The sequence below is a fragment of the Stegodyphus dumicola genome, chromosome X1 (assembly GCF_044657685.1).
Source record: "Stegodyphus dumicola isolate Sdum_Otavi_A_Nest chromosome X1, ASM4465768v1".
In the NCBI taxonomy this organism is placed as follows: domain Eukaryota; kingdom Metazoa; phylum Arthropoda; class Arachnida; order Araneae; family Eresidae; genus Stegodyphus; species Stegodyphus dumicola.
The window spans coordinates 35,965,760-35,986,416 of NC_140780.1; the positions used below are offsets into that span (position 1 = coordinate 35,965,760).

General features: G+C 31.7%; 1 protein-coding gene and 1 long non-coding RNA gene across 7 annotated transcripts in view; one reads left to right on the forward strand and one right to left on the reverse strand.

The window, feature by feature from the left end:
* Positions 1-20,657, forward strand: part of LOC118184298 (protein O-mannosyl-transferase TMTC2-like) — a 797,990-nt gene that overhangs the window by 284,911 nt on the left and 492,422 nt on the right. The gene's annotated exons all lie outside the window — the stretch shown is intronic.
* LOC118185825 (uncharacterized) overlaps positions 4,618-20,657 on the reverse strand; it is a 149,809-nt gene continuing 133,769 nt past the window's right edge. For all 4 annotated transcript variants that reach the window (XR_015038399.1, XR_015038400.1, XR_015038403.1 and 1 more), the window contains one exon: positions 4,618-5,007. This is a non-coding gene — a long non-coding RNA (uncharacterized LOC118185825). The remainder of the gene's footprint in view (positions 5,008-20,657) is intronic.

The window sequence follows — 20,657 nt, forward strand, 5'->3', positions numbered from 1 at the left end:
TTCGTTAAAAAATGTAGTTTTTACAGTATTCTTTTGCGTGTGTGTACCTTTCCCAGTATCTGTTTCTTTCCATTACCAAAGGCATTTACTAGAAATGTATATCGCTTCACGTATCCTATATGCTTAATTTCGCTAGCATCTCTCCTTCCTATTTTTTTTTTTTTTTTTTTTTTGGAAGTAAAATTTTTCTAATATTCACGAAAATATTCTGCAACAGTAGATGCAGAAACAGCAAAGTCAGGCTCGCATATTTGTCCTTTGGTCGCATCCAATTTTGAGAAAACCATCATTTCCCAACTTTTACGACTTAGTGGCGGCTCTCCGAAAACTTTCAGCTGACGTCTCCCTTGCGGAACGTAAAATATGCAAAACTTTGGCACAATGGCATTTCCTTGAATTGTTTTGCTCATGTACCTTGGATGAGAGTTTTTTTCTTTAGGAATAAAAACATACAAATGTGGTAGAAGAGCTCTCGTAATGCAGGCAATGGAAACACGTTTCTGTATAGGCGTAAAATAGGTAGGCATCTGTGGGAGATGTTAAAGGTCTTCGTGATGTTTCGAAAAAAACGTGTAATCTTCTCTTTACTAAACTAAAGACTGCAGATAACATTTTATGACCTCGTGGATGCAAGACATGCTAACCTACGAAACAGACTGAATGCCTGCTCGTGACTTAACAAATTCCATTCCTTTAAGATCAATAGGAGTACTTAGATGAGTTTCTTACTTGCTGGTGCGAAGAAGCTCGTCAGTGTTTATGAGAACGAACATTAGGCTGCCATCGGGGATGTTTATAGCTATCATCCAAGTCGCTTTATTCTTAAACATCTTACTATCGATTTATTCCTGAACGAGAATGCTCTTTTATGGACGAGTGACCGATTAACCATAACATTTTCTGAATTTTCTTAACTTCCTGTTATCAAGTTTCGGCAATAGATTTTGCAAATATTACTTACACAATTTGTTCCAGCTTCTTATGATATGATAATGGATATCTAATCTTAAATAATACTAAATTGAAGTAAGGTTTTTCCTTCCATAAATTGCACTTCGAGGAATTTACTCATTGTTGTTTCATCATAAAGACCTGAGTTTGAAACGTACGTTTTCTTTTTCTCTTTTTTAAGTAATGTTGTAAGGATCCTAAGTTTTACTAACGTTAATTTTATTTTAAAACTGTACTATCACTTCTTATTTTATACTTCCGGCCAGAATTAAATGCTTTAACTTGTTTAAGCAAATTGTCTTGCTAACGCCCAAGTACTTAAGTTGTGGCTTTTTGCCAAGCGGGAGAGAGAAGGAGTTTAGGAATCAAGCCGCTTGCCACTGTAGTTTTACGAGTTTTCACTCTGTTGCCGGTTGCCTTTAAGGCTAGAGCTTTAACCCTCTTGATATTTGCAGACGTATCGTAGTTTTAGCAGCTTGGGGTACTACATACGTACCTTTATTAAATAAAGGCCAGTCTTAGTGCTAGGCATTTGTATACTAATTCAAAGTTAGTTTTTAGTTAGAGTTTTAGTTAGTAGTTTTTATATTCTTACGTTCAGACCACAAGTAGTTGGTCTCTGTATTCCGAAGTTCGGAAATACCTGTAAAGTATTGAAAATAAAGGGTTTCGTATACCCTTCCTGCTTGTGTTGTCTACTTCACACCTTCTTGAATATAGCTTGAGTAAGCTCCCTATTCCTACTCAAGATCATTCATGTTTCCAACGCAACTGAAGAGAGACGCAAGTCCTGACAATGTGTCCATTGTTTTTGTGCTTCTCGCCTAGGCAATTTACATTTTAGTTTTCTAAAAATTATGCAGAACTTCCTAATCGTTATTTTTTGCTTCTTTTTACCCACCGATTCACCGATTTACCATAAAGCTTCAAAGTAAGACTTCTAAAAATCCATCTTCAACAGAAAAGTTTAGATACTAAAGAATGTTAAGTGAAAAAAATTTGTTTAACATTTTAATTATTAAACTAACTAAAACGCTAGTTTGAGATGAATTCTGAACTGCAGCTAACATCCAAGTGTCATTTTAAAAGATAAGTATTTCAAAATTTTCGAAACATGTAACAGTATAACAGTGAGTGAATATGGCGCAACAATGAAGAAAATTAACGTATAGAAACCTATAAAATAAGAAATTTAGAAAACTGCATACATCAATTTCTTTGTTTCTACGCTAAATAAAAACTTATGAATTCATGAGAAAGAAAGTAACAAAGTAAGAAAATAATTGCGCCGTACTTTGAAAAATGCTGTATGTATTATTGTTGAAGTCTTGGTTAGTTAGAAATATTTTCGCAGTTACTCTATCTTGAAGTTTTTAAACATTCTTTCCCAACAAAGTGAGTTCAACACATCTATGTTACATAAATCTTAGCTTGTTGTATTGTTAGAAGAACTTCCATTCGTCTCAAAAACATCTTATTCTTGATCCACTACACCCTTGTTTTTATTTTGTTATAATGTTACCTATAGAATTAGTATTGAAATACTTTTAAATTTATAATTTTTTAAAGTAAGATATCATAATATGCATTATTTTAAAGCATGTCTTTCACTAAAGAGAACGAATTATTTTTTAAGACAACATAATATTTACATAAGAGAGAATAAAGTATAATTAATTAACGAAATGAAGAACGTTAAATAAATCTTCCGCAAACTAATAGTTGAGCGATTTGTTTTTCCGAATTTATCATTATTAAGAACTTGTTATAAATAACACTGCAAAGAACACCCGAAAGCGAAATTAAACTAGCTTTAATTTACAAAGAAGTTGTTTCTGGAGCAGCTTTTATTGGACTCCAAGTAATCCTAAAATTGATGCCTTCTTTTAACTCTATAATCGAACGTGTGATACCTCAACAGCTGCTTTCCATTCTAAGCCTTTTTAATGTCACGACGTTGCATTTGCATTTAAATGCATTAGCACGCCGTCTCCATATCTAGTCGTTTTCTTAGTGTTTTGTTCGCCACGTAAACAGAAAGTCGTGAGAACCGAATTTCCATTCCTACTGTGGTAAGCGGAGCATTTAAAGAAAAGAATGAATGTCGCCGTACTAAATAAGAGACTTTGGGATGATAATTTATTCGATTTCTTAAGAGTCACCTTTACATCTGCAAGAACTTATTAGCTAGGAGAGAAAGTTGTTATTTGCCCCGCTTTCACACACATCATTATATAAGTTTGTTTTGAAGTGAAGGTTTATTTTTCGAAGAACATTATCTATAAATTAAGCTACTTCTCATCATCATAGCTTAGGAAGTAATGTATGTTATTTCTCTTCTTTGTTGCGCTGCTAATCTATTAAAATGCGCTAAAGGGGAGACTTGAAGCTATGATGCTTTGAGGTGCGTGTCATATGGTCCAAATTTACCTATATGATATTTTGATGGCTCGGTTTGCTTTATGAAAGTGTAGTTAAAAAGTAAAATATAAGCTTTATGTTACCTGCATTTTTTCTGTGAATTCGTGTACAGTGTGGAGTTAATGCAAGCTTAATAGATATATGACGATGCAAGCAAATTTGTTAAAGATTTAAATCCTTACTTAAACTGCAATTTAAGTACAGGGAGTTTCTAAATGAATATCGGGGTTTTAACTCTTTGTGGTATTTATTACGTAAAACTTAAAAATCATAATACATGAAATGACACAGCAACTAAAACAGTTTATGTTCTCTGGTATTGTACAGGCTCTAAAGCCTACAGACCATAATTCACGTGCCAACTTTGCACATGAAATGTTGTTGCACGGCGATTTTCTGGATCATGTTGTTTTCAGTGAAGAATCGACATTTCACCTCAGTGGACATGTGAACACTCATAATATGCACATCTGGTGCTCAGAAAATCCTCACGAGATGGTGCAATTGCAACGAGACTTCCCTAAGTTGAATGTTTTTCTTTTGTGCCATATCTCGGGGAAAGTTTGTGGGCTTTTTTTCTTTGAAGAAACAATTGTAACTTATACTTCCTACCTTGATGCTCTACAACTATAGCTATATCCCCAGTTGGTAGAAGACTCAATTAGTACCAACGTCCCCAACTAGTAGAAAACAATTACATTACAAACACTAATGAACGTTTGGGAAGAACTGGGATATCGACTTGATGTGTGCCTTGTGACGAAAGGTGCTTACATTAAACACTTGTAAGCTTGTATAGGTATAACTGTTTGAGCGCTCTTTCATTTCATATATTAATTATGATTTTAAGTTTTACGTAAGAAATACTACAAAGCATTAAACCCCCGATATTCACTTAGAGACACCCTGTGTAAAACGGTTACCCCTAGAAAACTCTCCACAAAAGCAATTTTTCAAGTAAGATAGTTCTCATGGGTTTTGATGCATTTGAACTGTCAATCGTATTGTCAGTTTGATATCTTAAAATCGAAACATATAACATTTATTTTTAATATTTTAAAGTATTCTGAGGGTAGGATCTATGCTGCTGTTTTTATATTCTGGTCCCAAATTTTTAAAAACCTTTTGTAGTTGACTGTCGTAGTCGTGCCGATGGAAATAAGAATCATTGTATTATCCGTAGAGTTGGGTTCATTTTCATCTCGCATGTTACTGTCGATCGACGCATAGATGACATCTTTTTATTGTTTGTTTAACATTAAACTTTAATAAGTAAACAATTCTTGATTATTACACATTATAGGTAGAAGCATGAATAGGTATGTCCGGCATTGGTCTCCGCCGGATGAGAAAACAATCTCTGCATAACCAGAAAAATGGCGACGGCCCTTCAGCCACAAAAAATCGAACCGTCCCGTCCGACATCCTTTCGGATGTCGGACGGTCCGAAAGGAGACAAAGTCCCCTTGCCCTCATTGTCTCCTTTTGTCCTATCTCTCTTTTTTTTTCATGTTTTTCATTATTTCCTTCCAAAAACCACTCGGCGCCCGCCACGGATGGCTCCGTCGGACTAATTATTCTGCTGGCCAAGCTTTTCCTTCTCCTTCTCGGGCTATGGGCATTACACCTTTATACCTGTAAAATATAAATACTTGCAGAAAGAGATATACCAAAGGTCTGGCATACTTATAAATTAAATCTACAGTCCGTATTTACGTTATTTGATCGGTTATAAATGTATATAAAACAAATTTAATAATGAAAATTAGCTTTAATGATATTTACTACAGTTATATAAACTGCTGAATAATTATTATATTCAACTTAAATCATGCTTAGAAAGTCTCAATAAAACTTACGAATTTAACGGAATCAAAATTAAAGGAAAAGTATTTTAGAACAACATACTATAGAATCAACTTCACTATTTGAATGTATGATAAGAACCAGAAATATCAGATAGCTACAAATGATTTGCGCTTAAGTGTAGGGAAAAGTAATTAATTTTAATTATGAGTATGCTTGGTAGAGCCTAGAAAATTATACACATTTTTTGACATCTTTGTAGCTCTGACTTTTAAACTGGCATTCGTTCTGTCTCATCAGCTATAACTTTATGCATTCAGCCTAGTCATCTTATGTGCCGAATGAATTGAATTATGGATTTATGGCAAATAAATTATGGATATTGGTAGTATTAATATATATATAAGCATCATTATGGTCATAACTTAATCGTTATTATAGTTTAGTGTAATATTAGAATTAGGTTAATACATAAAATTTGATTAAAATTTTTATACATTTAATACTACTTAGACGTACTTAAAATTAATGACTTAATTATATGCAATGTATTACATGCATAAAACAATCACATAATGCTGCAATTGAGTTTTCGATCAATTTAATTCCGATAACTTTGATAGTATTCCTGATTCAACGGTGCATAAAATTAATCAACCCTTCAATACGCACAAAGCTTCTTTTATGACATTTATTAGGGTGAGGTTTACACAACAGTCTAGCTGTAGTCTCTGTCTGTTGTCGGTCATAACGTGAATGATATCCCAATTCCCTTGGTATTGCCTTCCGTAAATTTTATGTCCTGCTGAAACAGTTTAACTTTCTTTTCTCTATCACGAAAGTTTTCTGGAAAACGATTTAATTGTGTAGCTTATCAGATACCATTGTGTAGCTTATCAGGTATGATGTTTATATTACACCCAAACCTACTGAACTTCAAAAACATATTCTGTATTAATTAAGAACACTTCTGTATCTTACGTATGCCAAGAAGGTTTTAAGATAGCTAAGAAACACACGAGAACTAATCATGATATTTAATCATGCCGTCGAAGTTATGAAAAGTGAATCTATTATATGGTGTCTTAATTAGGAACTACTGAAAATTCCATTTGCCTGTTTTCCGTACTCTGTCTAGAGAATGTTCTAGACAAATAACTAACGGATTATCTTTCCTTATTAAAAGCTTGTTTCGTCAGATATAGTTTGGTAAGTAATGATGACAGCGTGGTTTTGTCTCTGTCAACCAAAGATTGCATACTTTTACTTTGCCATAGTTTTTCTCAAAGGTACTCATTTCACATCCAGAAGACATATTTTGATTTGTTGTTTTAGGATCTTGGCAGCATGGACGTTTTGCGTATCCACTTTGTGACCAAAGAGAAAGCATTTTTTTTTTTAATATATAAATTATCTACCCAAATCATTCCTTGGTGTTGCTGATACTTCATCACTACTCTTCTATCATACCGATGAAGTAAAAATTTGGAATTAGCTTAATTTGTTAATTTTGTGTAAAATAAAGCAAAATAATGAGGACCCTATGCCATTTCTGAAATCAGCGTCGCAACTGGACCTATGTTTACTTTTAAAGCACCAGAAAATCAAAAGAAAAACAACGTGTTATGTATAACGCTTACATACTTTTTGTTTATGAACTGGCATACTGCATCAAGGTCACGCGTAACGCACAAGGTAAAATAAACTAACGCTTAAGAAATTTCCCAGCAAAAGCTATAACAGAACTCATAATCTGCATACATATCATATATTTAATGATAAACTGATTAAAAAACAATGTGTGAATATAGTGTGATTTGACTGAGTGTGAGATTTGATTTGAATGAGTATAAGAAAGGAAATAGTTAAAAGAATTTCAAATACATGTAGGAAAAGCTTAGCAACTGTACAGCTAAAATTATTTTTTGATTGAGTGCGTTTATTACTTATTCGCAATTTAATACGTGAAGAAATTTGTCTTCGGAGAATACTATATCTGCTCTTTGGAATACAAATTATCTCGAATAAAAAGGGCCAAAAATCTGTTAATGTATCTTAATTTCTATGACGCTATTCGATTGCTTGTTTATATTCCCAAAAAAATATTAGAAGAGAGGTGATGTGGAGGAAAATACAACCGAAAAGGGTCAGGGGAAAGACGAAGTCGTTTTGAGAACACTAAAGAAAATTGTGCTTTGAAATCTCATCAGAAATGACAAGTATCAAAAAGTACTGGCTATTTACTATAACGTTTGGAACATACAGGCACTCGATAACAATATCTAAAGCAGCTTAATTAAATAGCTACTGGATTACCACAATGCGTACGAGGGCTATATTCATCCCCGGAAGGGTCATCTGCCTGTAAGAAATTTTAGAAAAGTAGGTTAGTATTTGCAGAAAAATAAGAATAATGATCTTTGGTATTAGTCCTTTTGGTCCTAATAATTAATTAATGAAAGCAATCAATTACCTGATTCATTTCTTTAATAATTAGCCAAATACTTCCTTTATTCTAACCTCTCCTTCCCTTTAAAATAAATAAGAAATTGCCTTTATACGAGCAAGCTCAAATTAAACGTTGTCGTTCTAATTTGACATATAAAGGAATGAAAGAAAGCTAGTAATGCTACTACACTTTACTATCTTTTAATTTATTTACAAGCGTATATCTAGCAAAGAAAAGATTGTTCATTGTTTCTAACGGCTCTGTAGTCAAAAATACCGGGTTCTTCGACAACAGTCCATTATTCCTTAATGTTTTAAAATAACCAACGAGTTTTTTATGCTCCCCACACCCTCTTCATTTGAAAAATGAAAGAATCCAGTTGCTAAGGGAAACGAATGCACTAAAGAAGTTGTCCCAGTTCATTGGAGATGCTTGGAACCCATTTCGTCTTCCCCAAAAATAAATATCAAGAAAGGTTGGAACTCGATTCCACGCAGTGGGGAGCGCTTCACAATCCATAAGGCGAGACAGACAATAGTGCTAACATTACTGGTTTGTAGTGATGTTTGAACAGGGCCGAAACAGGCTTAGCTTTGGGCTCAAGAGCTCAGTCTATTTATTTACCGAACGGTCTTCTTCGACCCGCGAGCTGTGTACATGACCCTCGGGGAACTTAAGATAGTCTGCCCAATTTGGACAACGCGTGCGACTAGCTGAGACCTCCGCCCTTGGGAGGTCTTTATTTATCTGGGCTCTTTCATACGCCTTACTTTTCTAGAGATCGACTCTCTCAAGTGTGCATTTACTTTGTCTAATTCATATTTTTTTTCGATATCAATTGCCATAAATTTACTGGTTCATACTCACCTCAAACAAGAGTTCCACCCCCTCTTTTTTTAACACAATCTTTTATCTCGCAAGCGGAATATTTAAATTATTCAATTATTCGTAGGCATTTAGAAAGTAAACCGCGCTTCAACTGTGTTTTAAGTAATATAGCAAAATTACAATGAAAGTTCATATTTAAAGCAAAGCAAGTGCACAGGGATTTGTTAGGAAAAAAAGGAAGATGGAAAATTCGAAAATTTCTTTTTTTCATAATAAAAGTTATAACAGGCTTTGAAATTCAATAACATGTTTGAATCTTCCATTTTAAACATTTACGGTAACTATTTTAATTTTTGCGGGTGTTTTCAAATTAAATTAATCCTGTTTTTCTCATTGCTTCTGAGATCTTCATAAACTGATTCCTGTCGCTTCTAACTATTCGAGAACCTTTCCCTAATCATTATATGGAAGCTGTTTAACATTTATTTTAATTATGCTTGGACTTCTTTAAAAAAGTCCTTTAAAGTTTCTTTAAGAATTGACTTTATCATATTCCGGTTTTAATAGTTTTACTGACTGGAGGTGTAGAATTCACGCACGTAAAATGATGTTACTTTATAAAACATTAAAAATTTGAGCATGATTTCAAGACAAATGTAAGTAAACTCTGTATCACAAAGGACACAACAAGCAAGTCATGTGCAGACAGAAATTTTGTTTGGTTTATTTGTTCATGGCAAAGCATGAAATGGCTATTTGCCTAAGAAACGAAATGGTTTTGAGGAGGATTTCCTAAGTAAAACTGACTCATATCCACGTTACAGATAGAGAAAACTTCGAAACAAAGCCAGCCCGTTGGTCAGTATTCGAACCTTTTCCACTGGCGTATATCACTCGGTCACTGGTGGGCACACAGGCATAACATCCTTATCATCCAAATGACTTGGTGAATTAACACTTCTTTTGCAGTGCTATGGTTCAACGTGGTATAAGATATTTATCTCCCAAGATAAAATTATTTACTGTTGAATAGACTGAAAGATTTACTATACGCATCAGCAGAAGCAGTACTGTAGGCATCTCTTTATTACTTCTTAATTTTACTTTTAATAATAGCTTTTAACTGGTGTAATTCTTAACACGTCTAACTGTATAATTTATCTAACTCATAAATTTTCTAAATATTGTGCAGATTATATAAATTGTGCACTGCTATTCCATTATTGTGCAGATTTATTAGGCTATATCGATTCTGGAACGTGTAAATTGTGCAGTGAACGTGTAAATTGTGCACTGCTATTCCAACGCTGGACTTCCCGAATAGGTGCCGAATATGCTTCCAATTACACCAAGAAGGCATGAGGAAAGAAGGGAGAATATAAATTATAACACTCCCCCCACTTTTAAAGGGCGACCCAATTGCCAAATCCTGGTGATGACGACTTATCGTCCACCATCTTTTAGTTCGGGCGCCACTGTACAGTCATTTGGTTTCCTTAAAGCAGGAGACGTGAGGAATGTGCAGTGTCCTCTCCGGAACTCGAATACGCGTCGAGTATGCTCCCAATTATACCGCGAAGGCATGCGGAAAGGAGGGAGGAAATACCTTTTCATTATAATTTATAGAAGATGGTGCATGCATCATAGTTTACATACTTCAGAAGAAAGAACCGTTTATGAGCCCCTGACGACATTTTTCCTCTTCTAATTTAAAATAATCTTAAATATTTTCTAATTTTTTTCTTTTTAAACCATGACTACGCTATATTTTAGATTTCGAGTTAAGATGCTACGTAATACTCTTACAAATTAACATAAAATCTGTACTATGGTTGGACTTCTATTTTTATCATTAAATAGTATTTGGACCATCTGTACTGAAAGCCTTTAACTGCTTTCGTGTTTAATTCTGGAATTTTAATTCCAGCCTCATGCTGAAATTACGAAATACTGGTCGTCGTCACACTGAAATGTACAAAAATATCATTATTTTTAAGTTTGTAACTTTAAATAATGAGAAAAAAACTTTTACTTATCTCTAGTTTACCATTCTTTCTCATTTTTGTCACATACATTTTTGGTGAGCCAGCTGATGAAACGGTTAAGAATAAATTCGTTTCTTGATTGTCTAAATTTTAATTTTATAACCATGAGTCGGTTTATAATCTTAGCAAACAGAATAACCGGGTAAGAACCCTTCTTGAAATATTTAGTTGAATTCAAAAAGAAATTAGCAGTCATACTTTGCATTCATCCCACTTCAAAAAGGAGGAATTCCATCTTAATTACTATTCGAGTCAAATATAACTTATTTTGAAAGCTATTATAATGATTCGATTTTCAAAATAAGTTAGCATCTGATTTGTTCATTTAATTGAAAATTTCTGAATTCTTTGATGATTACTAACGTGTCCAGCGATTTTGATTTGAAGCTTACAGTCGCAACTTGTTAATATGAAGAAATGATTTCCTACCTTTGATAGGAATTAAAATGGTGAATTTTTCATAAGCATTAGAAACTACATCACAATTTTGAAGAAGAAGCAAAAATCAACATAGAAAATAATTGCAGAATTGAAAATTTTAGGTGAATATTCTAGCGCTTTCTTACATCCACTATAAAAGATGCATAAAACTGGAAAATGATGGAATTTCGAAGAAAATTTTTTTATTTTGATTTTATTTTTAAATTCGAATAAAGGCGATGATGATTATCAGAAAGGAATCCCGCTTTTGACAGAATACGAGGCCTAGAATTGTCATTCCTTGATAATAAAAAAAAAAAAAATTATGAAAAGCATCTCCCAGTAAATTTAGAAGGAAAAATTCAGATCAATCTCTTGAAAAATAATCTGAATTTTTATCGGAAGAACAGAAGTGAATAAAAATAAAAAGCAATATGAAATTCCCCTCTGTCCTTTTTTTCAGAAACATCTCAGTATTAGACATTAAGTGCAATTCACGACAATTTTTTTTTTCTTCAGGAAAATAATTTTTATATGCATATGCCAAAATATATGTAGTTCTTTAGAGTAGATTATATAGTGACTTCAAAGTAATCAGAAGAGATATATAGTTTTTCCAAATCAATTCTTTGCTAAATATGATTCTTCCACTTATGGAAAACCACTCCGCGAAAGCCCTCATCTCTTACTCAGTGAAAGATAATAATTGTAACTTCCTGAACTTCTACTGCTACTAGTTTATTTGACTTTAATTATAATGATTTTGTAATTGTAGAATCTACTCAGTGAAAGATAATAATTGTAACTTTCTGAACTACTACTGCTACTAGTTTATTTGACTTTAATTATAATGATTTTATAATTGTAGAATCTATTACTCAGTTAAAGATAATAATTGTAACTTCCTGAACTTCTACTGCTACTAGTTTGACTTTTAATTATAATGATTTTGTAATTGTAGAATCTACTCAGTGAAAGATAATAATTGTAACTTTCTGAACTACTACTGCTACTAGTTTATTTGACTTTAATTATAATGATTTTATAATTGTAGAATCTATTACTCAGTTAAAGATAATAATTGTAGCTTCCTGAACTTCTACTGCTATTAGTTTATTTGACTTTAATTATAATGATTTTGTAATTGTAGAATCTACTCAGTGAAAGATAATAATTGTAACTTCCTGAACTTCTAATGCTACTAGTTTATTTGACTTTAATTATAATGATTTTATAATTGTAGAATCTATTACTCAGTTAAAGATAATAATTGTAACTTCCTGAACTTCTACTGCTATTAGTTTATTTGACTTTAATTATAATGATTTTGTAATTGTAGAATCTACTCAGTGAAAGATAATAATTGTAACTTCCTGAACTTCTACTGCTACTAGTTTATTTGAGTTTAAATATAATAATTTTATAATTATAATGATTTTATAATTGTAGAATCTATTTCTCAGTGAAAGATAATAATTGTAACTTCCTGAACTTCTACTGCTACTAGTTTATTTGACTTTAATTATAATGATTTTATAACTGTAGAATCTATTACTCAGTGAAAGATAATAATTGTAAGTTCCTGAACTACTACTAGTTTATTTGAGTTTAAATATAATGATTTTATTATTGTAGATTTTTTTAAATTAAAGGCGGGCCCTCAGTGGAATCCGTCTTGGCCACTACTAAGGCCAGAACTGGTGGTCACTGGAGGCAACTAATAGGTGGGCCACCTTTACCCCCTTTGAAGGGACGGATAATTACAACCATGCTTTATCCGGAATTCGAACCCGGGCACTTTGGTATAGCAGTCGGTTCCCCTAACCACTGTACCGTCTGGGCGGCTTGAAGGGAAATATTTCAGATAAGGCAAAGAGAAAAAAATAATGTGAAGTGTGGGCGCACTCAACTGATCAATCTTTTTTTTATGCTTAACAATTGTTAACAATCATTTTACCCAAAACATCATGCACGGTGAAGTTTCTGGTTAATTTCATGAGCTTATTATGAGCAAACATTGTGCACATGAGCATTTCATCAGTAAATATCGTGCGCAGTGAAGTTTTTGATTAATTTCATGAGCAAATATTGTGCACAGTGAAGTTTTTGATTAAGACGCAAGAGAAACTCTCCGACGTGGAAAATAAAACAGCTACGAGTAAATCGACAACCTTGTAACCTTGGCCGAATACAAGGTTGTCGATTTGCCTGTTCTAAGTTTTTGATTAATTTCATGAGCATTTATTTTGTTAACTTTGTTGCGTTTGTAATTCATTGTTGCGAAAAGTTTGATTTATGTTCTAAAGTTGGACAATAAAATAATTGATACACCTTCATTTAATTTTTATTTATTAATTAATCCTGCTGAATCTACCTATAATCTTATCACCAAATCTTAAAATGCATGTGCAACTTTACAATTGAATTTATTCTCTACTTCTCAAGTCTCTTATTCTCATTCCCGCATAATTCATTTTTAACGAGTTTCCCCGAGTTAGCTTATTCTATTCGGTTAGAAAATCGAGGACATTCTAGTTTTTAGTAAAAGATTATTTGCATTTCAAGAGATCTGATTGGGATGTTCCTTCATTTGTAGCAATCTGTAGCAATCGTGCTGAATTTTTACTGTAAATGCTTTGTTCTTTGTATTTACAATTATTGCAGTCTAAAAATTAATTCTACCTATTTTTCTAAAGATATGAATTTTTTAGCTGTGGTAAAATGGATTTATGCATTGCGATTATTGCATATTTTTTCCTTTTTAAAACTTAGAACAAATTTTGTTCTTATCCTCATAGCAAATGACGCTTTCCATTAAATATAAAAGTACGTAATTTTCATTCTTTGATTGCATTTGCATATTTTGATGGAAATGTTAATAGTTCACAAATTGTTTCGGACATGATTATTTTTAAGATGCATTATTTTAAATGTATTCATGATCATTAAATAAAATATTGTAAATGAAAAATAACCAATGGGCTATAAAAATAAACCACGGCTGATGAATATTTAGTACCACCCAGAAAATAAATTGAAAATGGATTGTTCTCTTTCTCTTATCTGTTTCGAATATCTCCCATGAAAAGAAATGCTTAACGCCAACTAAAATGATAATTCATTTCTATACGAGGAAAAAGTAAAATGAAAAGAGAAAGTTGCAGATAAAAAAAACTTTGCCCTTTTTCTTTTATTAATACTGGCTTAATTTCATTTCCTTCCGTTTTATTTCTCTAACTATCGTCTTTATTTTTAAGACTTTTTTCTTTCTTTCTCTTTCTTTTCTTAACAACAAATAAGATCTCATCAACCTCTTGTACTGTATCCTCACTGACAGCGAACTGAAGTGAAACAGCGGTTGATTATGAATTGAGTATATGTTTACATTATTTAATCCAGTTTAAATTTGTAAACAGTAATACTTGTTAATATTCTGTTACGTAGAAGAATGTAAATCTCATCTACTCTCTTCAGATATTTTATAATTTTATCAAGCAAATATAAAATTAAAATTAGAAAACTTAAATTTCACGAAAATTAATAGCAGAAATAAATTCTTCAAGAAAATTTACAAATTAGCGGAACTACATTAATTTTGTTTCAGAGTTGCAATCAGGTTTCAAGTCGTTTTTTTTTTTTTTTTCCTCGCTATTTAAGGGGTATCAGAAACCCCTATACCAACAATGTTAAGTTGGCCGTTTTCGATGTACCTTTTCTCAAAATCTGCTGTAGATACAAGCTTGAAATTTTTTCTGTAATTAAAGTATACCTATCTGATTATACTGAAATGAGCTTTTGAAAAATTTTGAAGTTTAGAGTAAATTACAGGATATTTTGTTAGGCATAGTAAAATTGAGCACTTTTCTCACACAAAAAAATTTAAAAAACTTTTTCTAAGTTTATTACAAAAAGCTCATTTCAGTAAATATTAGGAAACCTAATAAATAAGCCATAAAATGTTTAGATACCTGTGAGCAGTAGTTCTTGAGAAAAGGTACATCGAGTATAAAAAATCACGTTTGGAGAAAAACGCTTTTTTATGTAAAAATCCTCATTTATCAAAGCAGTAGATGACAAATTAATACTGGATTTTTTTACAGTTCTAATTTTCATGGTAACAGCCGAAAACATCGCGGCAAAAACATCGCAGACGAAAATGTCGCGGAGAAAACAACGCAAGGCGAAAACGTCGTGCTACAAAACATCGTGGGAGAAAACATCGCAAAGAGAAAACATCGCAGTTCTAAAACATCGTGGTACAAAGCATCGTCGTCGAAAATAAAGCGGTTCAAAAACATCGCAGTTTAAAAACATCGTCGTTGAAAATATCGTGGTAAAAAATAAAGTATCTACAAATCATCGCATGAAGATAACATCGCAGACATGCTTTTTTCAGGCATGCTTTAATAAGTGTAAATGGATATTCCCATAATGATTTGTGAGCGCAAGATGGAAAGAAGGATAATTTTTACTTTCATATTTTTTATTAATTAATAAATTTTTGCTGAGAAAATAAAAAGGAAACTTAAGCATAAAAAATTAATGCAACTTATAGCACTTAATAGAATTTTAAACCGACATAGTTAACTAACAAAGGCCATTAATAAATCATTTTTATAAAGTTTTTACTGGTAATATTTCATGAAAAGTATAATCTATAAGTTACATTTAATTTCCTATGCTTAAGTTTCCTTCTTACGTTTTCAGCAAAAATTTATTAGTTAATAAAATATGTGAAAGTAAAATTTATCCTTCTTTACACCTTGCGCTCACAAATCATTATGGGAATATCCATTTACAATTATTAAAACCTGAAAAAAGCATGTCTGCGATGTTATCGTCATGCGATGATTTGTAGATACTTTATTTTTTACCACGATATTTTCAAAGACGATTTTTTTAAACTGCGATGTTTTTGAACCGCTTTATTTTCTACGACGATGTTTTGTACCACGATGTTTTAGAACTGCGATGTTTTCTCTTTGCGATGTTTTCTCCCACGATGTTTTGTAGCACGACGTTTTCGCCTTGCGTTGTTTTCTCCGCGACGTTTTCGTCCACGATGTTTTTGCCGCGATGTTATCGGCGGGCACCAATTTTCATAGATATTAAAGAATGGTATTTTTAGAAAGGTAAAAGTGTAGAGAATTTGAAAATACAAAAATCCGAAATCACAATTTTTTGAAGATTTTGGGGTTCCAACTCCCCTTAATATGATAGATTTTTGGACTGATAGACCAAGTGTTGGACACAATATACCCTCTAACAGCATTTTATATATGTCATCACTTTTGCGCGATTTTTTACCGTTTTAATTTTCATAATATCTATCTGCGGGTTTAAAATATTCCTAAAAATAATGATTTCCAATTTAATCTTAAGAAAAGACTCTAATAGGAAATGTGAGTAACATACTTAATTTAAAAATCTACATTTTCTACCGAGAAAAACTAATACAATACATCCATTTCATTCATTATTCATTGGAATACTCTATAAATAACAAAAGAAAGTTATTTATGATGCTAACGCAGTCTTTGCTTAATGCTCCAAATAACTAAAAATGTTTAAAAAAAAAATGCTTGTACAAAAACATCTAAAAAACGCTGTAATAATAGGAAAGAATTTTGCAGCTCATATATTCAAGAAATTAATAAAAAAATTTTATTTATGAACAGTTGTTATGATGAAAACAACGATGTTAGAAAGAAAAACTACACGTTTAATATAATGAAAACTACACACTTAAATAAAATAAAACATCCATATTTTAATTTACTATCTTTGTTTATAATCATTATTCACACGAATTTTTGACTAGTCTGTTTTAGTAATAAAATTATGAGTCTGAGGCATGCAAAACAACAAATTAAATATCAAAGCACTTATTCACGAGCTAACTGAAAACTATAAATTTAGAATATATAAATTTGCCGCTGGATTACATTAAGCACGTGATTATTAAAAAGATAAGTTTTTAAAATTTAGAAGTCTAGTACAAAGGCACATTTTTTTAAATCAGAGAATCCAGTTGCCCACCGAGCTGTATACTTTAGGAATTTCAATTAAATTAGTGATTGTCTGTAATTTAAAATAGGCGATAACTGAATAAGGTAAATGCCTAAAAATCTTGTATTAGGTTTTTGCGATTAAAATGTCCGACAAACAAATGCAACCTTCAAACAATAAGTAAACGAAATCAACAATGTTATGTTTGTCAAAGTAGTTTTCCTTGTCGTCCACAGCTTTCTGCCGTCGCTCTATCGTCGGCCGGATACATTATCGATAGGTTAGATTATATGATAATAGCAAAGTACATAAGGGTTATCAAAGGGAGGTTTGCATTTGTAAAGGACTTTCTAAAGGAAAATGTATCGCATTCATGTTACATATGGGGAAAACCATGAAAACTAACCATGCAGAAAGTCTGTACTCCTGGATTCGAAACCGGGTCGAACTAGCAGTATTCAGCGACATTAACCGCTCATCACTGGCCCTTAGCGAAACAATTCAAGAGTTTATCATGCGAAGAATTTGTCAGGCGCATGATGGACTTCTTTGACATCTATGCCCCCCGGCCTCAAAATAGCGAAAGTTTTTACCTGGCATTCATAATGAGCAGGCATTGTCATGAAACATTATAAGGTATTTCTCCCGCCTTCTTAGTGTGCCTTCGTGGTGTAGTGGTCAGCACACTGAGCCGGTACTCGAAGAGAAAGGTTTTGGTTTGAGTTAAAAGTTTCAGTTTCCAATTATTACGTCATCAGCGCTGCGCAGGCCATGCAAAAAGGAATGATCTAGAAGTGACGCAATCGAGAGAAGTTATTACGATTTTTAGAACTTAGAGAGGGAATTAAAGTTTTACCGTTAGTTGAAATTATAATTTTGATTAAATATTTTTATCTTACATATATACTTATTTAACGTAATTAAATAATTATTTATAATACTTATGTATATACTTATGAATATAAATACACATTTTTATTGGCTTTCTTTACTTTACTTGGAATTTTAATAGGAGTATTCCACTTTCATTCTTATGATTATGTATACACAAACACACACACATTATATATACATATATATATATATATATATATGTATATATATGTATATACATAGTAAATTAAAAAATAAATATAGTAAATTAAAAATTAGATTCAAAGTAAAGTAATTTATTTACTAAAGAATATTGATTATATTATCTCCCAAGATTAATATTAGTAGAATTATCTCAAAAGAGTGAATCCATACTTAGTTGAGATAAACGAGCAAGATTTAAAAGTAAGGAGGCTGCTAACCTTCAGTACAATAAAGTTTTTGTAAAAATACTTTTAAACTTAAAAATAAATGGTTGAGATAACAAGAACTAGAAAGACCTTAGTGGTCAAGAATTTTGCACATTGAGTTGCAAAATTTTTAAACATTTTTTTAAAGGAAGAGGCTAATTTGCCATTTGTTGAAATTTTTGTATTTTGTATTTACTGTATATTTGCAATGTATTTAATTTTTTGCGAGCATCCTTTTTAAAAATATTTAGTACGTTAAAATCTATTAATTTTTCCCCTCACCATTTTTGATTTTGAAGTTATCTCATTTTGTAATTTTTACATTAAGTTTTTACGCGATAGCTTTAACTTCTTTAGTATTGTTTGTTGTTTATTACAAGATGTAACATTTTTAATCAGGAACTACAGTGTCAAATGTACGTTTTAGCATTAGTTTCTTAATATACGCGATTTTTACGATTTACAGATTCGGAAATTTTGTACTCTGCTGCGCAGTATGTAATTACCATTTCTATTTCTAAAAAGAACGCTAATACCTGTGGCAATTCAATAGTATATTCCACTGGAGTTCGGTTTGGGTGGGATCAAGAAAGTTACATTTCAAGCCTTTTATCAAGGAAAGTTTATTTATAGCCCGAGAAGATTGCTCGATATGTCTCCACAATCGAAAATGAAGCACTGTAACCCAAATCATGAAAAATAACAATGCAAAATTGCATTTAATGGGCAATGTTCTTGCTATTGCGCATGCATATATCTTGGTTGTGTGATATAATCGATGGAATGGCAACTCGTAATTCGTTTTCAAAGAGTAACCGTGACAGGTGTTCGGCCCTTCAGACCATCCAGATTGAAGAATCCTGTCAATATAAGCAACCAAACAACAGAAGAAATATAATTACAGTTTTTGATAGAGCAGGTTTTGAAATACTCTACCAATATTAGTTTCAGTTTGTATCGTAATTATTCAACATTATACAGAAGGTATAAATAAAAATGGAAGACTGTTGAAACTTTTGGAAGGGTTATTATTCCTAATGTCCCTTCTCTCATCTTCTCGTCCTTTCTAGCAAATCGTTTCTCTGCTTAGTGCTTGATGAGACCAGTTAATGGAAAGTATCAAACACGCACATAGAATATGTACAAAACTCAGATAAGATAATCACGTTATAATTTTCTTTTTCGTTAATAAATCATAAAATTAACTAATCAATAATACAGGTGCGCATTTTTTTAATTATTTAGGGAATTACAGTTTCCATCAGAAAAAAAATTATAATTATATGCTGTAAATGAAACAACTCTAATATTACAAAGAAAAATTGTCGAAAATATCGGTAAATTGGGTAAATTATGCCAGTAGTTAAATATGTTATTTAGTAAAAATATATTTATTAGGCTTTCACGAAGTCCTGTAAGTTAATTTTTAAATGTAAATTTCTTGTACGTAAAACTCAATGCTAAGGACGCCCTGTGTTCCTGTTCTTCCTTTGCGTCTTCATCTGATTCCGGAATTACCTTTATATAATATTTCAGAATGAAATTCATAAACAATCCGACTCTGGGATGCAGTTAAGAGGACTCATATAATTATTATTATATTATAATAATAATTATTATAATTATTATTATATTATAATAATAATTATTATAATTATTATTATATTATAATTATTTCCAAAATACACTCTCAGGAAACCGAAAAATGGCTTCCAGTGTTCTTTTGCTTTTAGGATTATTGCTGCAGAGCAGAGCACCTTAGCTTAGCAAGAATAACGAAATATATGGTAATCTAAGCTGTGTTGTGAAACACCTTATGCATAGTTTACATATTAAGCAAGAATAGACATTAAAGTAATTTAAAATGTAGTCTTTTTTGTATTTTTTTCTTACCCAAAAAATACATGAGGTGCACCAAATTTATATCAAGCGGATTTCATTGCACAACTTTTACTGATTAACATCTCATAATAGAAAATTTTAAAAGCAGATATAGAACGTCTACAATGTAACAAACACTTTCCTTTTAAAGAAACTATCAAAAGGGTTGAAAAGACACTTAAAAATACACGCTGGATATAAATAGATATAGTTTTATACATTGCAGTATAGTTTTATAAAAATTAAATCTTCAAACATTTCTTTTATGCTACCTGAAAAACATCTGTTGATTAGATTTAGTTTTGATTAAATATTAAAATTTGTTTTCAAATTGCTGAAAAGTCCACAAAATATTTCTTACTTCAAAGAAATTATAAAAAAATGCTGGGTCAAAGAAACTATTTAAAGATTTCTCAGCTTATTGTTTGGTTCACATATGGCACTTAGGGTTCTTAGTCAATTAAAAAAAAGTTTCTGAGTATTGTTTCAGATTTCTACGTAATATTTATTACAAATGATCTTTTCATGATCTCTGCAAAATGTAATTATCTCTCTGATTAACAG